General features: G+C 42.3%; 1 protein-coding gene and 1 long non-coding RNA gene across 2 annotated transcripts in view; both read right to left on the bottom strand.

Annotated features, from left to right (window-relative positions):
* Positions 1-4,183, bottom strand: part of HTR1F (5-hydroxytryptamine receptor 1F) — a 107,308-nt gene extending 103,125 nt beyond the window's left edge. The window contains exon 1 of the mRNA XM_083611687.1: positions 3,991-4,183. The gene's annotated coding sequence lies outside the window, so the exon portion shown is untranslated. The remainder of the gene's footprint in view (positions 1-3,990) is intronic.
* Positions 1-13,202, bottom strand: part of LOC310761667 — a 275,642-nt gene that overhangs the window by 105,453 nt on the left and 156,987 nt on the right. The window lies entirely within an intron of this gene.

Genomic DNA, 13,202 nt, shown 5'->3' with positions numbered 1-13,202 from the left:
ATTGAGAGCACGTACTAGACTGGGATCCTAGGACTGTTCTTTCTTTCTTTTTTTTTTAAAAAATAGCCAATACAGTTTTTAAAGGCATATAACATGAGTAATTTGGTCCTAAATTGTGCTGTTTTGTGAATTAATTAAAGGGGCACAGCAATCTTCATTTACTTAAAGCAAGATTCATAAAAAGTACAGCCATTCTAAGCTTCAAATTGTTTAAGAAAAAAGGGCACCTGTTGAATTAAAAAGTTGAACCTTGGAGTGCATGATATCTCTGGTGAGGTCTAGAAGTGTGCCAAATTTCAATTTGATCTGATAAAAATTGCCACAGCAAGTTAAAAAGTTCTGACAAATGAGGCATTCAATCTTCTAATTTAATTTTTAAATTTAACTCTTTAATTTTTAATTTAACTTAAAGCCTATGGCAGCAATTGCTGGCAAAGTTAGACAGTGCATGCTCAGTTTGATTCTGAAGCTAGAATGCTGCCAGTCACCAAGTGGATGCTATGCACAATGCTTATTTCTTAGGAAATGGGAGGGGACATGGAATACACAAGTAGGGTAAGAGAAGAGATTGGGATCTTCTACTGAGTTTCTGAAAGCTGAAATGCAGCATGAGGACCCTACTTTCTGCTATTCCTTTCTGTGTGCAAGTGGTGGGAAAAGGACATGCAAGAACCCTAACCCTTAAAGGACATGCAAGAATCAAGGTCTCTTGTGACATTCTGGCTTTAGTAAAGGGCTTCTAGGGGGACAAGGAAAGGCATGCAAGGAATGCTCCTGGAGGCAGTGGCTATCAGCTGCTGCCCCATGCAACTTACCCTTGTAGGCATGTACCCTTGTAGCCTCTTATAATAGAAAATCCTTCACTGTGGAGCAGTGATTGAAGTAGCAGCAGAATAAAAGAGATGGTGAAATTTGTAGTAAGGTAACAAAAGATAGAAAGAAGGAAACTAGAGAGAGCTGGAGGAGTCTCTTGTACAGATATAATTTCTTAATCAGCTGAAAAAAGAAATGATTCACGTGTGGTATAGTAGGCAGAGGTGGCCCGAAATGTTTCTGCACATGAGACAAAAATCCCACCGCTGCCCCCACAATGGAGTGCATCTGAGGCTCTTTAAGGGCTTCCACTCAAAGAAAAGCCCTTGCAAAGCCTCACCACCAGGCGGTGGTGGTGGGGCAAACTCCGCAAGGGCATCTGGAACATCCCACTCTCGTTGAAACTTGACGAGAGCGGGCCGTTGAAGAGCTTTGGCGCTGACCTTCCTCTGACTTCCAAGGGGTCAGGGCTATACCAGCGTCTGATGTGGTGGGGAAGATGGGCAACACCTCTTGTGTTTCTGCTTCCTGAGGCAGCTGCTTCATCCTGCCTCATCTGTGGGCCGCCTCTGGCAGTGGGTAGACTTGGAAGAGGGAGAATGAACTCTGCTCAGCTATGAAGCTCACTGGGTGACCTTGGGACGGTCATTTTTGCTCATTCTCACCTATACAACAAGATTGTTGTGAAGATAAACAGGGACAGGTGAATAATCGTGAACTTTCATTTTAGATATCTCTCGCTGCCATAAACAGTGCCACACAAACACACCTTTTTATAATACAGAACAAGGAAGCCTTCTGAATAACTCAAAAGTTGAATCACTAATGGCTTTTGCTTTTTGCGCAAAATAATAATAATTACAATTCCACTATTATTCTTTAGATTTGTTTCAATGATCAGACATGGCTACCTGCAGTTATTGGTTCTTTGAGAAAAAGGTAAATGTGTGCCTTCCAATGAAATGATTACTATCAGTTAAGTATTTGTAATTCTGTCTCTCTTTTAAATTGACTTTGCCAGAAAACAGATTCAAATCCCTTGCGAAGAGCGTGGGATTGCCAACATGAAAACGACAAGTTTCTTTCTCAAAAACCAGAGAGAATCAAAGATAAAAAGCCTGTAATTTAAGACCAGAATGATGCACAGCGTGACAAATTGTTCTTTCTGACTAACACTTCCTTCACCCAAACCTTGCCTTGGTCTTTCAGGTGAGGAAGGATGACCTGGGACCAGCAAAGATGCTGGTGTTGTTATTGTTTAGATTTCTTACCTGCACTTCTCCATGAGGTCCCAGGTGAGGTTACAGCAATACAACAATAAAATATTAAAAACAGTTAAATTTATTGCCCTTCTGCACTGCCTTATGCAACATCTAAGCCAAGGATGGGGAACCTTTGGCTCTCTGGAGGTTGTTGGACTCCCCCCCCCCCATGAAGGTTTTGCTGCAAGTTATTTTTAACTGATTTATTGTTTGGGTGGGGTGTGTGGAATCTAGGTTTTCATCTTCATATGTTTTCTAAATCAGGCCCACTGTGAGTCAAATTGCACATGTTAGATATTGACAATATATCAACAGAAGGGCGTTAGGAGACCTTATTGCTAAGGATTTTGCTAGGTCATTTTGACACAAAGTGCTATAAAGCCAAAGTCTTAGGAACAGCTCTTAAATATGGAAGATTTTGAAGTATGATATGAATAATTGCTCAATAAAAACCTTATGAAAGAAACAACACTTTCCCAATAATTTCTTGGAAGCTTTGGGCAAAACAGAATTGCCTTTGCTACCTTTCATGTTCCTCTGCTTCAGCAGCAAAAACCAAACCAAACACTGGCAAGCAAATTACATCTATGCCAGGGACAGTCTTTATTTATATATGAAAAAGCTCATTGTCTTTTAAAAACCTGTAGGCAGGTAGTCAGCTGGCTAAGTTTGTCTTTCCTCTGTATAATCCATTTTTTCCCCTTTTAATGTGATGACAGCTTATTAAGAAATCCAAACAGAAAGTGGGAGGGAGAGAGGGAGAGAGAGAGAGAGAGAAACAGAGGGTGCAAAAAGAAAAGTCAATTCATTGCAAGCGAAGCCAGGCTGAGTTCCTGTGGAAAAAGTACCTTATATCACATTCATGCCTCTGTGCGACAAGATGCTAAGCTGACTTTCTCTGCATGAAAAGGCATACTGAGCTCCCTAACGGCATCAAGTGCTCCAAAACATAGGCAGCAGGGTGAGGGGGTGTGGTAGAAGCCCATGGTCTTTAGAAAGAGCAATACACTTAATCTCAAAAGGTTCTCAACACACAAACAGTACCTGTCTGAAGTTTTCCTCCCCCAACTCAGTGCAAAAGCAAGAAAAGGGAAGGAAGAGTTAAGAGGGCAGGAAAAATATACAAGGTGGTATGTTTAGGAGTAAAAGCTAAACACACCCAAGTGTTAAGGCATGACCCATTTCAAAGTAGTGAGCACCAATGGGCTTTGCTGTTTAACTACAGCTATTTGTTTATGCACTGAACAGCATGCAACAAATAACAACCCTGGCCCCAGGATGAGCAGGCAAAGGTCCCAAAAAGACTGCAGCCCTAGGCATACTTGGTGGGGAGTCAGTCTCTCAGCATCAGAATCATGCTACAATATAAACAGTACCAAAGAAGAAGAGAAGGCAACAGAGGGAAAATTACAGGGAGCGGGAATTCCTGTTTATATTGTCTGAATGCCACCTTCTCCCCAGAGAGCCTTCCTTAAGCTTTCCAAAGTCACAGTGCAGCTTCTTAGTTCTGATTTAAACTGGCGTTCCCGATGCAACAGAGGACAGGACTTCAGTACCGCCTACAGGTATGTAGGAAAGTGAGTTTTGGCAGGCACAGCTTCTTATGTCACAGTGCCATGAGAATGAGAAGAGCGTCACTTAGTGCAACTCCCTCCTCCATACCAAAGGCACAACCGCCTTGTCCTCTGCTGCATCAGGTCACCTGGAAACCATTTTGCCTAATGCTGCCCACTGGAAGCCCCAATGGCCATCCTTCTCTATGTCCACCACCCCCTAAAGGCATTCTAGCAGAGCCCTTGGCAGTGTAGCCAGCCAGCCAGCCAGCCAGCCAGGTTTTCTACAGGCTAGCACTGAGCAAAAAGCATGCACAGGTAGAGGCTCAAAAGCGTCCCACTGCGGAGCACGCACATCTCACCTCCAGGCTTGGTCTGCTCATCCCATGCCAAGGAAATGATCTTCAGTTTGGCATCTCCAGTCAGCAGCACCAGGCTTGAGAGTCCCTAAAGGCAATGGTATAATAGTCCAGTCTGTGAAGAGGGTGGCACCTCTGTAAACAGCAACTGAAGTGAAGTGTAGCAGTAAAAGCAGCTGAGACGACTCTGGCTCAGGAACTGCAGCCGGCACGGCTTCTTCTATTGTTTCATAGAATAGGAGAGCCAAACTAGGTTCTCTCACCGCCACCTGCTGGATATTTAAATCACTACTCCATCAAATACTATCGGTTCCTAAGTAATACACTTACTCCTGAGAAAGCCCCCGAGAGCTATAGTGAGCACCAAGTGCCGCTCCCGTTTACATCACAAATCACTTTCAAAGTAGAGGATGTCATGTGGGAATGCATGAAGGTTTGTAACTGTCGGTGGCAGTTCACTATTACAATCCTGCCACCCAGGATCTGTAATCTCATCCACATCACAGAATCTCATCACCCTTCAGCCACCTGAGCAAGTAGTCCAAAGAATCACCAAAACTCAAAACTCACCTGCCAGTTTCTTCATGTTTGCTTCTTTAATCCTGGAATATCTGTTGCTTCTGAAATTCCAAGGATCAAATCTGAATCTATATTCACATGAGTCACGTTTCTTCAATTTTGTATTGTTCAGATCTTTGGTGAACTGCTTTGAGAGTCTCCTGGGGCAATAAATTGGAATATAAGTATTCTAAAGAAATAAATATCACCTGCTTTTCATATCTTAGAATCCTTTAGACCCCAGAAACATACCTGTGTTTCTTCAGGTCATTAGACCCAAACTCATCAGTCAGAATGACTTAGGGATGATGGGAGTTGTAGTCCAACAACACCTGTGAAGCCACAGGTTCACCACCTCTGCTTTAAAGAAAAAACTGACATGCTGTACTAGTGAGAAGCAAAATTCTATTTTCCTATTAGCTAATCATTTAACATTTACCACATAATATCTCCACCCACCCACTCTAGCACAGTATTAGCAATCCAATATTTTCAAAGGAATGGCAGCAAAATACTCCTATTTTCCTAAAAAAAGAGAGAGTTGAAATACCTTAATTTCCTTCTATAAGGCAGTTTGTCAATATATTTTTTAGGTTTTAATGTAAACATCCATTTCTATTCAATACTCTGTTACTGCACTCACAATATCCCTTCTATCTTTCTTTATCCATTCTGGCAATTTCAGTGGAAGAACATCTTCTCCTTTTAATAGCCTCAGACAACAATTTTGGTAATTGCAGGCTTATTTGCTGGTTATGCAGTCTGTTCCAATCGCTGTAAAATATCTCCAAGTTTGGATGACCTGGAAGTCTTTTCTGCATGATTTGCCTGCCATGTCATTTCTCATATGCCTCCTGCATCATCAGCACACCCTGCCTTGTTTACAACAAGGGGAAGACTTTTTATCCCATTTCCTTCCTCCTAATTCTGGTAGGCAATTCATGGTACTCTTCAGATGTTGTCAGACTACAACTTCCTTAGCTCCAGCCAGCCTTTGCGATCGTCAAGGATGATGGGAGTTGAAGCCCAGCAAATCTGAAGGGCACTTTAGAATTTCTTAATAATTTCAGTGGGTGAAGGATTGAGCTTGCTTCATTATTGTGAGATGGCCAAGAGGTAGTGTTTGCCATTTACTTTCAATTAAACATTTTTTCAGTGCTCTGCAACCTGCCAGGCTCATCTGAAGACACCCATCGAAGTTTCCGTGGGCTTTCACTGAAGCATGAGCACTTGGAGAGGCCAGCTGCCAGGTGCCTAAGATCAGTATGATAACTGATTTTGTATTTAAGAAAGTAGTTTCTTTTAGCTTACATTCCCGCCCCCTTCCACACACACACACACACACACACACACACACACACAGATTTATTTAAAAGTAAAAAGCCATTGCATAAATAATGATAATAATAAAATAGCTGTTAGGTCAGGAGAATAGTAGGCAGCCTTCCCAGATCTCTGAACTTGTAGAAAAAACTAGCTAAGGACATCATGGGTTTTTCAGGAAGAATGGGCAACTAGGAGGCTGTATAATGCAGACTGCTGGAGATAGAATTTGCATAATGAAGGTTCTTGGCCACCTCGAAAGCAAGGTAAGTGCACAAAAACCCCTGCACCCACCCATTAGAATTTCACCAGAATTGTCTCACACTTTTCATAATTTTTGAATGCAAATTCTTTTTTTCATTAATTAGTGGACCACCATAAAAACCCACACACAATAAATCATGAGCAGAGCATTAGTTGCTTCTGTTCTATTAAAAGGACCTGAATGTTCCCAATACAGTGGTACCTTGGTTCTCAAACTTAATCTGTTCCAGAAGTCCGTTCCAAAACCAAAGCGTTCCAAAACCAAGGTGCACTTTCCCACAGAGAGTAATGCAAAAAGGATTAATCCATTCCAGACTTTTTAAAACAACCCCTAAAACAGCAATTTAACATGAATTTTACTATCTAATAAGACCATTGATCCATAAAATGAAAGCAATAAACAGTGTACTACAGTCACTCACTCACTCACTCAATCAATCAGTAGCTGAACTGGATTTCACACAGTCGCAAAAACAAAAACGCAAAATAAATAGCAAAAACAGACAGACCTCAGCATAACACTCAAAACGGAAGCGCGGCACTCAAATCGGAAGTGTAACACTCAAAACGGAGCACATTTGGCTTCTGAAAAAAGTTCACAAACCGGAACACTTACTTCCAGGTCTGCAGTGTTTGGGTTCCAAGTTGTTTGAGTCCCAAGGCATATGAGAACCAAGGTACCACTGTAAAGGGATGGCTGAACAGTGCTGCTGCTGGAAGGGAAGAGCAGTAGCTGTGTGATGGGAGAACTCTAGGCCGAAACCCCAGAGGGTTGTTGCTAGTCAGTGTCAGCAGCATTGAGATAAATAGACCAACAGTCTAACTCAGCATGTCAGATCCCCACGTTCCTGTGGGCGTAACTACCATTTCAGTGATGACAAGACAACAAGGGCAGTGTGTATCAAGTCAGAACCTGAGAACCATGATTCTGACAACTGAAAGACAGTTCAGCTGTGACCCCGTCCTCCTGGGCCAGGCGCTACACTGTGAGAGAAGCTGGGGCAGACACGTTCATCATGCCTTGGTGCCTTTCCACATGCCCTGTTGCAAAATAGGCTCTCCTGTGGGTTGCAGCAGAAACACCATCTCTCTCAAGTCCTGCTGACTCAAGTGTTCCCGTGCAACGTCTGGAGGGGGAGAATCACACTTACTGGCAAGTTTCATGAGGGGGTGGTCGAGAAATGCAGTTTTCTGCAAATTACATTGTGCTGTCTCCCAGATGGCATGCTGATGGGCAGGCTAAATAACCACCTGCTGGTATCGAGATGGTAGCTCCTCCGTTTGCTGAAAGTTTTCTGCCTGTGTCTGCATTAGTGAAAATGTTAAATCCCTTAAGAATAAACCTCAGCATTTCCCCAAGTATATTTAGCATTGTCTTTGTTCAAAGTTTTATTTTTTTTTGGTATCATTTACAAATAGATTTTTATAGGGAGAAAGTTTTTTTAAAAAACAAACAAACAGAAAAAGACAACTTACTGAGTCACCTCCATTAGACATTGACTAGTTTCTCCCAGGTTTGCAGAAGTACATTTTTGTCTAGCCCAGGCTGCCTCAATTAGTCAGTTGGTTTCCTTTTCCTGAGGAGAAAGCTTGAGGTCATACTTCAGACCTCCGCATTCCTAATTTATTTTGACAGAATCCATATGTTAGATTTTCTGAGTTACTTGTTACAATATCATCTAACTTTTGTCAATTTCTACCCATCTACCCACAGCAATTTCTGCCTTTTTCAGACATAGCATACAGACAATGCTGAACAGATGTAAATTTAGACTCAACCATGACCTTATGTTTACCTCCCGCTTACCCTCTTTTGATAATATGTTACTTCATAATGTGGTGATCCAGCCCTGCTGTGTTTGCCAGCCACCCTAAGGAGGGGCCTGAAGTTCTCTCTCCAAGTCCTGTCCTGATAGCACAACTACTTAAGTCCCTACCCGGCCAGTGCCTAAACCTGCTTTTTTCCTTCTCCCTTGCAATCCCATTTCCTTTTATGTCATGATTTTATATTGCAAGCCTAATACCAGGGACTGGCTTTCTCTTTTTTTAAAACAAAACCAAAGAGTGACCAGTAAGCCTCTGTAGGAGACTTTTTGGCTGAAGAATAGGTTAAGGTAAAGGTAAAGGGACCCCTGATCATTTGGTCCAGTCGTGACCGACTCTGGGGTTCCGGCGCTCATATTGCTTTATTGGCCAAGGGAGCTGGCATACAGCTTCTGGGTCATGTGGCCAGCATGAGTAAGCCGCTTCTGGCAAACTAGAGCAGCGCATGGAAACACCATTTACCTTCCCGCCGGAGTGGCACCTATTTATCTACTTGCACTTTGACGTGCTTTCGAACTGCTAGGTTGGCAGGAGCAGGGACCGAGCAACGGGAGATCACCCTGTCGCAGGGATTTGAACCGCCTACCTTCTGATCGGCAAGTCCTAGGCTCTGTGGGTTAGCCTACAGCGCCACCCGCGTCCCAAAGAATGGGTTAAAAATGCGTTAAATCAACAAATAATAGAAAAGCCTGTTCCCTTGATTCTGCCACCTATTCAGCCATCACACCTCTGCTACCCTTCATCTGTCCCTTTGTAATTATTTACTCCTACAACCCATACCCTCTCATCTACCTCCTGAATTCATACCATTCTCCATAGCAGATACCCCTGTTCATTTTGAAAAGATCTTCATTCCCTTAAGTATCCCCTGTTATTGTTACTTACAAGCATCAGTGACTCAGTATGGCTCTCCTTTGCTTTTATTTTAGCACTGAGCTTAACCAAGGTTTTGGCGGCTTGCTACTGAATTCTCTCTCTTGTTCTCTCTCTGAAAAGTTCAGGTTATTAATGAGAAAGGTACATAGCATTGTTCAGTAGTTTCTGGCGACATATATAGGGCACACGGGAACCCAGGAAGATGACTTTTACTGAGTCAGGACATTAAGTCTGTCTGGCTCAGCATTGTCTACACTGAAAGCAGCTCTCCAGAGTACCAGACAGGAGTCTTTCCCCAACCCCAACTTGGAGATATTGGGGTTTGAACCTGGTACTTTCTGAATGCAAAGCCTGTTGCTCCACATCTACACTACCACTGATCCTGTGGTCTGGTCAGCTGCAAGATTGCTTTCTTTTCATTTTCTACCCAAACTCCCACAATGCTCTGCTTCCTCTGTCAGGCCTTTTCTATTCTGGTTTTTGTAGGGCCTTCCTTGACGGAGCGTCCTGGCTTCTGTGCTTCACAAAGAAGAGTTGTGAATGTCTAAAGCTGTCGCAGACTGAATGTGCAGAAGTTGTTTCAACTAAAGATGTCATTTCCCCTTCAAATATATGTAATATGAAAAGGATACTTGCAGCCTGTGAATGTGCTGCCAACTCTCTTTATATTAATGCCTCTCTCAGCTGCCAGTCTTGTCTCTCTCCCTGCTCACTTGATGGCTTGGCTGTACCGCTGCTTCCTCCTCCGCCTGGGAAACGAAGAGCCAGACTAAGCCTGAGAGGTGAAATGTCTGTATCTACTATCAAATACCACCGGCTCTGAGGACCCAATAATTATGGTCCACATTCCCCTCAGAGCTACATTCCAAGGGCCGCATGCCTGAGGTGAGTGGGGAAAGCGGGTGAAACAACAATTGTAAATTTTTATCTTCGCACAGTTGGCTAACTTCTACACACATTCACACACCCCTTTCGAGGCAAGCAAGGAGCAATATTAGAGTTCACAGATACATTCTAGCCAGGAAAAAAAATATTTGGGCTGCAAAGCAGAGCCAGTAACAGGTGGGGGGGCCGGCGGTTCAAGAGAGCAAGAAAGAGATTTCTGGGGGGCTACATGGATTTGGCCTCAGTGCTGAGGTTCCTCACCCCTGCAGTAAAATGTGTGAGTATGTGTGTGAGTGAGGATTTAGTTTTTCTCTCCCCTTAGAAAAATCTCTCTAGTGGGGTAGGAGAGCTGAAAATAATGCCAACATATTTCACATCTGGCAACCAATGTTCCCCTTTGGTTTTGGATAGTACATGGGTAAAAAAGGTAAAGTAAAGGTACCCCTGACCATTAGGTCTAGTCGTGGCTGACTCTGGGGTTGCGGCACTCATCTCGCTTTATTGGCCGAGGGAGCCGGCGTACAGCTTCCGGGTCATGTGGCGAATCATATGGGTCATGGCGAACCAGAGCAGCATACGGAAATGCCGTTTACCTTCCTGCCGGAGCGGTACCTATTTATCTCCTTGCACTTTGACGTGCTTTTGAACTGCTAGGTTGGCAGGAGCAGGGACTGAGCAATGGGAGCTCACCCCGTCGCAGGGATTCGAACTGCCGACCTTCTGATCAGCAAGCCCTAGGCTCTGTGGTTTAACCCACAGCGCCACCCGCGTCCCAGTACATGGGTAGGTGAGTCTAAAAAGCCCGGGACACAAATTTCCACAGCCCTCTAATGGCTATGGTGGTTCATTTACCAGAAGTAATGTATTTAGCTTTAACTCTGGAAGTGTATACTCAATTCTGACCAAACTAAGCCTCCTAGAGCAAAAAATACAAAGGAGGCTTTGTGTGAGAGGCCAGGACTCATTGTTTCATTTTACACTTTGATTATATGCTCTTCAGCAAGAATCATCAGGCTTTTTGTGTGTGTGTGTACTTGGTTCAATGAAACACTGATTACAGCTTCTGGGTCCTACCCTAATGTATTGGGAAGCGATAATGAAGTGATTCTTTGTTTCAGATACATTAGCCAGCAATTTATAAATACACTTTCTTCTTGGAACCTCTTCTATGTCTTTATTCTAGATTTTCCTCTTCAGTCTTTTTAAACTGAAAATTACAAGGTCAGAGAGTAGGAGTGTTTGTGGTATTGTTTTCTTGCCACTGAGAACATAGTGTTGCATCATTCCAGACACTGCCAAGGCAAAAGAGTAGGGAACTGGTGTGCACAACAGCAATAGGTGTTCTTGGAGAAGAAGGGAGTTGAGGTAAATTCCAGGGCTACATTCTTCCCTCATATTCAGGTTCTTTGAGAAGATAGTAATGGTCCCTTACACATTCACCCCACACACATGAGAGAGAAAGAGAGAGAGAGAGAGAGAGAGAGAGAGAGAGAGAGAGAGAGATATGGGAGCCTCCATACTTTAAGCCATGTTTGACAGACTTGAATAACAAGCTTAATGTTGAAGACAGAGGGTGAATGGGTATACATACATTTCTCTGCGGGCAGGAGAGAAGATGGAAGATGGCAATTGTTCTTGAAGAAAGTAGGATGAGTGCCCGATGGGCAGAGGAAGTACTCTGTTACAGCAAATCCACTTTAAAAAAGAAGCAGAATTTTTGTGTGGTTAAGAAAGGGGAAATACATTGAAAATATGGCATGAACTAACAAGGAATAAGAAGACATTTAAACATAGTGACTCAGACTGTAACTTACTTGAACTAACTAATTTGGAGAAGAAGCAGGAGGTAAGTAAAAACCTGAAAAGAGGTGATCTATTTTTCAAAACAAATACCGTATTTTTCCGTGTATAACACGCCCCTGTGTATAAGACGCCTCCTATTTTTGGGGACTCAAAATTAAGAAAATGGGGGGAGATTACCCCTGTGTATAAGACTACCCCGCCTTTTAACATTATTTTTTAGTAAAAAAAAATAGTCTTATACACAGAAAAGTACGTAAGGATGAATCACTAAGGAAGGAATAGGATAGCTATCTATCTCTCCCCCCCCCCCCCGCACTGGTTCAGGTAACTTATTGCAAATAGGTAGGATTCTGGACTAGATCACCTTTGAGGTCCTTTCCAGATCTACATTGCTAGGAACAAGAGTGCACCATCTCAGAGTGAGTGAGTTTCAATTAAAACCATTCTAGGTTTCCTTAATTATAATTATCGAATTTAACTTCTAAAGAGCCAACTACTGATAAAATCCTTGTGTCTTTATTGTGTTTAATGAAGTGCATAAGCAAATTGTGCTTTAGACCAGCTCAGTAATTTTTTGTGCACCAGCTGAGGAACAAAGGCAAGTTATGAAAGAAAGCCTCACTGCAGGAGGAGTTTAAGGATTAATATCAATAAATGAAAGTGACTAGATGAATTCACGAATATCATGGCAACCAGCGAAATATTCAGACATGAATTACAAAACCCCAATCAGCCTGAATTTCAGAGAACACAAGGACTGTAGGCCTTTCTGATTTCTTTTCTAGAAAATTCTCCTACACCATCCAAAATGCATTACACCTGGAAAATGATTAGGCTATATCATATATGTATGATTAATACTACCCATCACCCACAATACCTCTAGGAACAGGTTTGTTGTGTAAAAACTTAAACAAGAGTTTTGTAGGGTTTATTTGTCCAACTTCACACAATTTGGATATTTGCTTGATGAAACTGGAAAGCTAGAGGGCCTTTGCCACACCACTGGAAATAAATGGAGTGCAAAGTGTCTGAAAGTGCAATTTTATAGCACCCACTCAGAAGTAATTACCATTGAGTACTTTTCCAATGGGACTTACATCCACAGAGTTATAATATGACCTTTACCTACAGGAAAGTAAGGGGTAAATGCCACACTTATTGTGAAAGAATACAAGCCCAAATATAACATCAATAACATTAATGTTCCTACTTTGCCTTAGATTTTGAAGACCTTGCTTGCCCCATATCTTTATTAATATAAGCTTTTTATTCTTTATCATGTGTATTCCAGATTTTTTTTTTTAAAAAAAGGAGGGTCGTACATAGGGGTTATTCTATTTATCCTCACTACAAACCTGTGAAGTCAAGTAGGTTCATATTTTCTGTAAGTGAAAATAATGCAAAAAAAAGGACAAGCTAGTATTGAAGTTTGGTATATAAATTTCATCAGAGTGCAGAAATAGTCTGGGAAGACTGCTGGCTGAAAGAATCAAGAAACTTGTGGATTATTTATTGTTAGAAACAAAGCTGTACTGAGTGCAAGGTTACACCATGGAGTCATGAGGCTAACAAAAAGAACACTAGCATGAACTGTCTGAAGAAGAAGCAGTAGGAAGGACGTAAAGCCTGAGGAAATACAATCTACAAATAGTTACTTGTAGTTAATAATCAGTAAGTAA

This window comes from Podarcis filfolensis (assembly GCF_964270895.1).
Source record: "Podarcis filfolensis genome assembly, chromosome: 4".
Taxonomy (NCBI): Eukaryota; Metazoa; Chordata; class Lepidosauria; order Squamata; family Lacertidae; genus Podarcis; species Podarcis filfolensis.
Note: the sequence above shows the minus strand (reverse complement) of the source record. Positions and strands in the feature narration are given on the sequence as shown.